This window comes from Meleagris gallopavo, chromosome 16 (assembly GCF_000146605.3).
Source record: "Meleagris gallopavo isolate NT-WF06-2002-E0010 breed Aviagen turkey brand Nicholas breeding stock chromosome 16, Turkey_5.1, whole genome shotgun sequence".
NCBI lineage: Eukaryota > Metazoa > Chordata > Aves > Galliformes > Phasianidae > Meleagris > Meleagris gallopavo.
Genome location: NC_015026.2, coordinates 10,284,216 through 10,294,660, shown reverse-complemented (window position 1 = coordinate 10,294,660; position 10,445 = coordinate 10,284,216).

Sequence of the window (10,445 nt, the reverse complement as noted above, 5' to 3'; positions counted from 1 at the left end):
CTTGCGGGGGTGTGGACAGGATTAAAACATCCCATTAGAATTTCTGTTTTTGGAAAGCTCACAAAAATGTTGACATGCAGCATGACTAACATAGTGCAAATGTCAGCCCGGCGCTGCGAACGGGGGCCCTCGCTCTCCTCCCAACACCGTGGCCCCCTTTTAAGGCAAAAACATACAATGAACGGCACAATGGCCAAATTCCAGTGAGCAGCGCTAATTGTTCCTCGCTCACGTCGGGCTAATTGCTGCTCTGAAACCATTCGTGCCTGGCCTGGATCCCATGTGCTTTTACCCTTTAATTGGGAGCCGGGGCTGGGAATTGGGATGAGAAAAAGGCAAGCAGGGGCTGGGTGCCCCGGCGTGGGGATGGAGACGTGCTGCCTCCCCCATAGAGCAGCCCGGCCCTGTGCCAGCCCTGTGCAGGGCTTGAGATGTGCAGGGGGGCACTGGGATACTCTGGGTCCTGGTGAGCCTCGTGATGGAGAAGCATTGGCAGCAGCGAATGCTTGCAAAGAACACCTTCATCCAGCTGCTGGGGGTCTGTCCCAGTGGGGTGCACACAATGGGGTGATGCACAAACAAGGGGGTGTGTGCAGCTCATCACCCAGTGCTGTAATTAGAAGGTCTGTCCCTTTGCAGACAGTGAGTTCAAAGCTTGATCAGGGGAACAATAGAAAGGCAGGAAATGCCTTACAGTGGCTGCCTATTGTCTTCCACCTTCTAGGGGAACTGGAAGTTTAACTATAGTCTTCCTCTTTCAGGTATTCCTCTAGGATTTAGCCCTCAGAGGATGCGCCTGGACCACAGCATCGTCCTGGTGCTGGGCTCCATTGTTCTGAAGAATGTGCACGTGGTTTTCCCCTTGAATAGCTCCTCCTAGACCCATGAGGGCCCCACATGGCCAAAGGGTTTGCTTGTGTGGACACCAAAGTGCATAGCCCAATGGCTCAGGGGGCTCAGCACAATCATTTCAGATCGGTGTGACAAGCCTGGGGATGAGGGATGTGCTTGGGCTCTGCATCCCTCCCAGCACACGGCTCTCAGCTTTCAGGTCTCTAGAACACGGGCAGCATTTTGACCAGCTGTGAATGAAGGGCAGAGATCAGCCATGAACAGAGGAAAAAAACATCCAGGACAGAGAACCCCAAACTTCCAGGGTTCCCCAGCAAATCAGCATAGCAAAGGCAATCTTTGTGTTTCCATGAAAGCTTTTAAGTGCACACACAGCCTGAGGACAAGGATGTTGTCAGACACTGGAATTTACAGCAGCAATTTATTCAGAAAAAAGGCTCCAGGTGAAAAGGACTGAGACTTGAAGAGAGGAAGAATTCTTCATAGACGCAAGTAGAATACTTATAAGTCAGTATTTGTTCTTGCCGTCTTTCAGCCCAGCTGCTCCAGGACTGCCTTGTTCAGAAGAACTCAGAACCACTTAAACTTCATTAAAAATGTATTTTTAAGCCTCTGGGGAGTTAGCCTGTTATGACAAATCCTTCCTTCCCTTGAAATCCACCCATGCCATGGAATGGCCTCGTGGTGGCCAACCAAGAGCAGATGATCCTTTTGGGAAGAGAATATTTTCAGCCCCAAATGTAGAGAAGCCAGAACAAATCCACGTAGCAATAAGAGGAGAGTTCAGAACATTTCTTTCCATGTTCTCGTTCCCATGTTCTTGGTCTTGGATACTATCGATCCCGGGATACCCAAGCCCCACTAGTGCTTCTGCCTCCGTGTGCTGGAACCTCCCACCAAGGTGCCCAGTGTGCGGTGGCCATTTGGGGGTCTGAGTGTTCCCCTTGGAATTACTCTCCCATATGTACAAGCTCAGTGCAAAGAATCCAAGCAGGTGATGGGGAAAGATGTTCCCACCACCCGGAGCCTTCAGACGTGGATTTCTTTGCACAGAGAGGAATCCAAATCAAAATACTGAAGGAGGCATCGTGGGGCTCGTGGGCAGACTGTGCCACCAGCTGTCTGGAGCCAAGGTGCAGGGGGAGTCCCATGGGCTGGGAAACCACGGCAGAGATCCATGCTGTCATTCTGTCACCTGGGGAGGGATGATGTCAGTGGCTGTTCCAAAAGTCTGGTAGCAAAACGCAAGGAAACTCTTTATTGCCACTCCCTGCAGTTTGAAAAGGTTCTTATCAGGAAGGGTGGAGGCAACGTGGTTTGTACTCTTGGAAGGGACAAGGCGTCCTCGGCAGAGTGATCGCTGCTCTCACTGCAGCCTCTGTCCTGCGCCCCATGAGTGTCCCCTGTTCCCTGACCTCAAATGAGCACACCTAAAAATGACAAGGGCATTTCTTTTGGATTTATCTCAGGTGTTGTCCAAACAGGGAATGAGCAGCCATCCCCAGCTGGGAACCACTTGTGTGTGAGTTGTCCCCTCTGCTGGAGAAAGAAGTTTAGCCAAAAAGGAGCTCTCCTGGTTTGTACAGTCACAATAATGTGGTTTTTATTCTGGAACAAGCACAGAGCCTTGTGCCGAGCAGGGAGCAGCCTGAGGGCTGGGCACCTACAAGCTGTCATTTCCTCCAAGCTCAAACCAGGGCAAATGCAAAAGCCAGACTCCAGCCTCTATCACAGGCAGGTGTTCCTCAGGACCATACTGCTGGTGCATCCCCAGGGACACAAATCAGCAATGCATGGGGATAGAGGCTCCCGAGATGCTCACTACCACACTCTCCCCTTGTGCTGCGTGCCTGTCCCATCTCTTTTAGGTTTAAACTCCTGACATCTCAATCCCCAGCCTGATGGAGTGCGTGGCTGTCAGCTCTGCCCACCCTAATCCGCTCATGGGGCTCCTAGGAGGGCTCTCAGGAACCATGGAGGAGGTTTCTCCTTTTTCACATCTAGGAAATTCAAGAGCCGGTTTCACATTTGTTTTTCTTTCAAACTTGAGGCTTTGCAGATATTAAAATATAATCCAGGAAGAATTTGTTTTGTAAGGGAACAGTGTGGGATCACCAAGGGGAGAGGGGTCATGGGGGAGTGCTGGGAGGTGGGGGAGCAAAGGGATTTTCATTTCCCCTCTGAGTCCCCTTGGGATCAAAGCCTTTACCTCCCTGTCAGTGGCAGTGGGGACTACAGGACACACTTGGGGCTTGTTGGCTGTGGAGAAGACAAAAGCAATGCTCTTGGCAGGTGGTAAGAACTGGAGAAGAGGTGGGGACCATGGAGAAACGAGGAGAAAGGAGAGAGAACACTTCTTCTGGTACCAAGTTGTTGCTCTGGGTTAAAAAACAAAACAAATCAAAACAGAAGAAAAAGAAAACCAACAAGAAAAACAAACAAACAAAAAACCCTTAATTTGTGTTATAGGTAAACAGAGGAACTGGAGAGGCAGGACAGGAAGGCAGAGCCCCGTCAGAGCCCTGTGCTGCTCAAGGAGATAAACAAGAACTCAAGAAATGAGAAGATTCTTAAGGTGATGGCTCAACGCGTGAGGAAATACGGGGCAAAAGGCAGCTATCAAGGAGAGGAAGCTGGAGAAGGGCAGGCTGCTCCGAGCAGTGAGGTCAGCACTGCAAAAATAGCACGGGGAAGCTTCCTGCAGGCAGCCAGCCGCGAGCACACATGGCCCTGTGCTCCTCCTGCACACAGGTGGGCCCAGCTCCCAGCTTGAAACTGGGCTGAAATCTCCCAGCAGCACCGAGTTCCACCCAGAAAGGGCTCCTCTGCTCCTGTCACAGCTGTAGCTGTGCTTTATTTCTCAGGGAGCACTGCCAGCACAATGCTGCTCCGTTGGTGATGTCCTGTTGGGTTGCCCTAAGTGAAGATCTCACCCTAAAGGCATGAGGAATGTGAAGCTGCATCCACAGAAAACAGCTATTTTTCTTGAATGAGTATCAGAACTGGCCCTGACCATTTGTCAGTGCAACAGACAGGCAGACAGACAGACAGACAGACACCCTTCTGGCTCGGTGGGATCCCCAGCTTGGTTGTGCAGAGAACTCATCACTCCAGCAGTGCAAGGCACAGTGCTGGGACAGCAGCCAGCTGAGCAGGGCCCAATACTGGCAAAGCTTTCTGTTTGGGTTCCCGTTGTGCCAGGGGTCTCAAGGCTTGTTTGGAGTTCATCTCCATGCGGCGGGTTGGATGGAGTCTGCTTTTCTGGTCACAAGCAGTTAGATATTCATACCAATCCTGCTCTGTGACAAACAGCATCCATAAATCTCTGGGCAAAGCCAAGAGAGCCTTGTCTTGCATTACTCCATGCTGCCCCTTTGGAGCTTTGAACCCTCAGTGCCTCCACAAGCATGGAAGACTTAATCAATGTCCTATCAAAAGGAGCAGAATAAATCTCGTTATCTTATGGGACAAGGTCACACTCCCTGTGTGGCCATTTGGCAACAGATGGGGCTGCTCTTGGGTTGTCCTCTCTTTGCAGGAAGTCTTCCATCAACTTTTGCAACACATGAGACTCTATTCATCTCCAAAATGCAGTTTCAGCAGTTGGCCCTGCCTTGGCTTGCTCAGTGGGTCACTTCTCAAACTTCCCATTACGGTTCACCAAGGTTATAACATAGCATTGTGCCCAGCCTTGTCTCCAGGACCTCATCACTGCATAGGACCCAAATGGGATCTCTGAATCTTCTCTGCTGTGTATACCAGATGAAATGAGAACAGATGTCTTTTCCTAGCATCTGTGTTAGTTCAGAACTAGACACTCCAAACCTAGCCCTTACTTCTCCAGTTTCTCTGAAATAAGACTTTTCCTATTGGTCTTCTGTGCTCAGCTGGATTGGTTTTTCAAGCTCACCTGCCCTCTGTTCTTGCTGCTTTGACTCCTTCTATGATCCCAGTGATTCATTACAGGATTGCACAAAAGCCTGGCAAAATCTCTGGGAAAACGTCCTCTGACATCAGTGAGTCTTGGGTCAGAAATCCAATTTTGCTGTCCCATTGCCCCAGACTGTCCAAGCCACAGACCTGTCAGCCCCTCCATCAGTCTATGGGCAAGGACAGCTGCGTAGGCAGAAATGCATTTTTTGGGCTGATTTTGTCTTCCACCCTCAGACAAGGAGGAGGATGCACAGCTGATAGCCACTGCACTCATGGCAGTGTTTGCATTTCCAACAGCCTTTGATAGAGCTGGGCTCCTGCCTGCACTGCCTGAGCTCTGGGGAGCAAGGAGGACGTGGGAGGACCGTGTCCCCATCCGGGACAGGAGAGGGCTGCTGGCATTTTCAGCTGGACACACATTTCCTTCAAGGGACAAAGGGGCACATTAAGAGAGGAAGAAACCCTGTGCAGCCTGCAGGAAGGAGGGGGCTGAAGAGGACTTGATTTCACTATCAGTGGGGAGAGAAGATAGAGATGGAAATCCAGAATGCATCCAGCTCATGTCCCATGGGGCAGAGGATACTGGGGCTGTGTGTGAAGGAGCTGCTCACCAGGCCTCCCAGCACAGAGAGATGGGGTCTATTCTGCCTGCCACCCTATAGCCATGACCCAGTTTCACTGTGACATTTCTCAACTGTAGACTTTTTCCTTTTTGTCCCCCTGCTCGCTGTTCCCCTCCCTCCCCCTCGGCACGGGCATTTGATATTTACTCTCAGGCTGGGAGGGACAGAGGAGGCTTTTCCTTGCCTTGCCCCTGCATTGTTTCCTGCTGGTATTTGGGAACAAGTGTGACATTCAGGGGAGCCGCAGCGGACAAAGCCTGCCTGGAGGTAATGGTAGCACAGGCGGCTGGATCGGGTATCAGCGGACGCAGGGCATCCGAGAGCTTTTGACTGTGTCTTTTTTAGGAAGAGCTTTCTCAGCCTGGTATCTCTGAGATTAGGTTTTGTCCCCAGAGGAGCCCGTTGTGTCTCCTTTGTGAGTGCAGTTGTGGGAACCCGCAGCACGATTCGGGCTGGGAGTTTTAGGACAATGCTGAAAGGCACCGGTGCTCCTGGCCAACCCGACGTGTCCGGAGGGACCGCTCCCCAGCAAGGAGCTGCCGACATCTGTTAGCCGGCTATCTCTTCTCTACTCAGATGTCTGTAGAAGAGCAGGTATGCATGGAAGCTCTGTGCCCTTGGCAAGCAGCCCCAAGCCTGAGCATGGAGATGGAGGGGGTGAGACGCACACATTCCACCGAGGAATGGATGGTGATTGCTGATCACCGCAGAAAAATATGGATGGAAGAGGAGGAGGGTGCATCCTCTCGTTCCTGGTTCTGCACTGGGGAAATAGAAACGACTCAAAAAACACAGTGATCAGTGGAAAAAGGCATGGGGAGGCACAGGGCTGCCAGCATCACAGAGCCTGGTGTGACCCTGCTCATCGGGGTGAGAGGCTGTCAGGAACACCAACAAGCCTGAGGAGCCTGCTGTGCCTCTTCCTCCCAAAGAAACCAGCACCCCTCCCCAGTCCCGTTAAAATATCAGATATACTACATCTCCTGACTGCATTCAATCCCTATAAAGTCAGTGCTGGCTTTGCACTGCCTCACCAGCAGCACACAGCCCATGACCGATCCCTTATCTCCAGCCTTCTCGTGCTCATAGATCGATTCCTCCCTCCTCTCTGCTGAATCTCTGTTCTGGGTTCAGACAGACTTTTCATCACATTTGATATCCTGGCCAGATGAAACACTGAAGTGCTTGAGAAAAAATAGGGCTGTTTACTGGCTTAACCTAAACGCGGGATGCAGTTGGATCAAGACATTTCTCCTCCTGCCCAGGGTTTCCCCCGCATGGCTCAGTGTCCTGGCTCCACTCCTCAGCATCATCTGTGGTTTCTCTGCACTGCAGCACACTGTCACTGAGAATTTGCAGTTTCCCATTTGTGACACACTGGTTTTGTTTAAGGTGACAGATGATCTCCTCACTCTGTGATAAAGCGATTCACTCATCCCAGGCTGCATCTGCTGCTTAGTTGCAGCCCGCCCTTGGAGAGACTTTTGTTTCTGCTCAGCATCTGCACTGCAGCTGTTTGCCATTGACTTTCCCCTGTTGTCTTTAGCAGCTAGATACCCTCCTCCTACTGCACTTCAACTCACTGCATTTCCCTCTATTATTCTCAGTTCTCCAAACCAGGCCAATCCTTTCTACAGCTTTGAGGAAGAGCAGCACTCTGCTGGGCTGTCCCCATTGGGTTGGTGTGATCCAGCAGGATGGGTTTGGTGAGAAATGGTGAAAGTGAGTTTGCTGGAGACAACAGGGACAGTGGGGGACACCATAAGGGTGTGTGCCATCCAGGATGGCTGACTGGGAAGGTGACCTGATCTGGGTGGGGAGAGATGCTCTAGGATGAGCAGAATGGTCTGTGCTGCAGATGGGGAGCAGGAGGCCAGTCTCTCCCTGAGGCCACCAGCCTGCAGCCGCCGTGACATGTGCGAGTGTGCAGCCCAGGCTGAGGTGTCTGGGAGAAGTTCCAAGCTGATGCAAGCCAAGCCGGCTGCCGAACACACGCATCCTCCATGCAAGGAAAAGATGTCTTAGCGAGGACACAAAGCGCGCAATGGGCAGGTCCCTGGATGGAGCCACTTCCCTCAAGAACATCTGGAAAACTGCTCCCCTGCTCCAGTAAACAGACGTCCAGAGGAAGATCTGAACTAGCATTGTCCTCCCTTTGGGACGTGATGGAGCCAAGGTAGGAAAATCCAGCGGGATGGGAGGATGTAGGCTCTCCAAGAATAACTTACATCTGTCCTGGATGCTCAGAGACCCAGAGGGCTGAGGAACGTGTTGGCAAAGTTGCAGATGTCATCAGTTCTCTTTATTCTTGGCAAAGGGATGGAGGAAGTCACGGTTTCTCGGGAGGCTCATCTGAAGGCAGGCTCAGCCATTTCTCCCACCTCTGTGGGCACCAACAGGTCTTTGGGACAGGTTCAGGACTCCAGCAATAGGATATCTTTAAAACTCATTCCATTCTGCATTGGCGAGGATGGGTCACTGCTTTAAGAAGCAAGAAGAGAAAAGGCATTGGGGTATGAAGTCCTCTAAGGAAGGACAAAAGAGAGTCAAGAGAAGGACCTCACATTCTCAGCCCTGGGGTAAAAATTTGGAAAAGGTGAGGGCTGTTCCAGGGCTCCAGCTCCAGAACAGCGTGCAGTGCTGAGAAAGGGCTGCAGTGCACAGAAAGCAAAGGGAGGTTTTGCTTCAATCTCCGGTAGCAAGAATTATGTCACAGCTGCAGAGGAGATGGCCCACAGCTATTTTTCTGGAGATTGCAGGCCCAGATAGGGGTGAATCAGGCAGATTAACTCTGTCTTCAGAGAGGGATAAGCAAGGAGCCTATTCTCCAGCATGGATGGAGGTGGAGCCTGGCCTGCACAAACTGAAGGAGACATTGGGATGAGAGCACCTTGGCTGTCCCCCTGGCCACTCTGTTATCAGGGACAGGTCCAAAACACAAGGCAGCTGATTGCAGTGTGCTCCAGACACCAAGATAGTTGTCACACCTGCTATGTCATAGAGAAAACAAAGTGGAGTGTGATGCTGAGGTCCTGCTCCAGGATGGTGCTCCAGCCTTGCCCACCAACCGCTGGCATGAGAACCTCCCATGCAGCTCTTGGGAAATCCGGGAGCCAGCTAAGCACAGCTCTGCTTACAGCACTGAACCATCACACTGTAAATCTTTTTTTGTGGCACCCTTGGCTAGTATGTTCTCCAACCAATGCATTGCTCTGTGTGGTGAGCACAGCATTTTGGGGTGTATTTCCCTTCTGTGGAAAAAGGCAATTCCAAAGCAGCCTTCAAGGCACACTTGGACCTTGTGAGCCCAGCACTGGGGCTGTGGGTTAAGGGGTCAGCATTGAGCTTAGGAGGCTTAAAAAAAAACCCTACAAGAGCATATTTAGGCTAAACTCTCCCTGGGATCTCTTCCCAGCCCCTCTCCCCTCCTCCGTGGGGCTCAGAACAGCCTTCTGCGAAATCTCCAAGTGACAAAAGGCTCTTTGGACTCAGCATCAGCCACAGCCCATTGCCCAGGCCTGGGACAGAGGACAGGACCATCTGCTCCAGGGCAAATGAGCCCCATGGCCAGATGCTCCACTTCTGTAAAAGCCTTGGAGCCGGTTCATGGGAACAGCTTCACTTTCCCCCCTCTCCCTCCTCCCGCTCCCATTAACCTCTTTACTGCCACTGATGTGTTCACAACAACATCCAAGGCAGGAGGAGAGGGAGGTGTGCTGGGAGCCGGCCTGACATGTTGTTGTGAAGTTTGCCATCCTCCCTTCCCCGTGCTGTGGCCATGGGTTGGAAGCCCCAGGCTGGCAGGAGGCTGCGGGCTGCACGGGAGCAGAGTGGGGGCACAGCAGGGTGCGGGGAGGAGGTGTCAAAATTGGCACTGGCACTGGGAAGTGGCCCCACAGGGGGTATGCACCAGCCCGTTCCCACGAGCCAGTCCCAGGGGTCTTTCCCAGGGTTTCCCTTGCATGAGCACCAGCAGCATGGCCCATCGGCTGCAAAATGTCCCAACAGTGGGGAGTAACCTTCCAAAGACACCTCCCGTCCTTCTCCCATGCATAGCAGCCTTAGTGTCTGGGTGTCTGCACCTCTCAGCCATGGGACACGGCTTCTTCTCTTCCCACTCCCCTTTCATCCCCTTTCAGGGCATCCACCAGCCCTGTGGTCCCAGTTCCTCAGGGAGCAGAGCCATGGTGTTTGATCCAGGTGCTTTGGCTCTTCTGGGGAATACAAAAGGGGTTTCCGGGGCCCTGGTCCCCACCAAAATCTATCTCTGCACTGCTCACTCTCAGCTGTCTGCTCCAATCCATACAGCATGCAACAGTCCACATCCAACAACATGGAATGGAACAGAAACTCAGAACTTCCCATCATGCTGTCAGCTGGGAAGAAGCCATGTAACCTCAGTACTCCCTATTACTTCCAGTGTCAGAGAGGGGATAGCAGTGCCATTTGGCAGGGTGCTCCCACGTAACACCCAGTTCTGCCTGTTTGGAGCACAAGGATGCACCACCTGCATGCCACAGACACCACAGAACAGCAAGAGCTCATTCAGGATGCATCCAAGCATTTTTCTGCCCCTCTAAACTAATTTCTTTAAACTAATGCCCCAGGCCACCAAGGGTTAACCCCACCAGCTCCATAGGCTGTCCTGCAGGGGAGGGGGGGACATGGATCACAGGTGGGACGCGAGCTCCCAAGGCACAGTGGCCTGCTGGAAGAGACCTTGACTATTGAACCCTGAAAAATCTCCCCATCTCTGGCAGATCCTTTCTCGCCCTGGTTCCCACAGGGCTCCGCAGCCACGCCGCACCCCCGGAGGGTCACACGCTGCGGCTGCATCTCACCCGGCGCAGTGGGAATCCGATTAGCCACCGGCCCCAGCGCTGGGATTGGGCAAAAACGCGGGCGAGAGAAGGGCCCCGCGCCTTGGGAAGAGCTTTCCCACACTCCGTCCCCCAGCGCTGGCGACGGTGGAGGAAATGGTCCATATCTAAATGTGTCCTGATAGCCGCGCTAATCTAGGGCTGGGTGCGCGGCGTG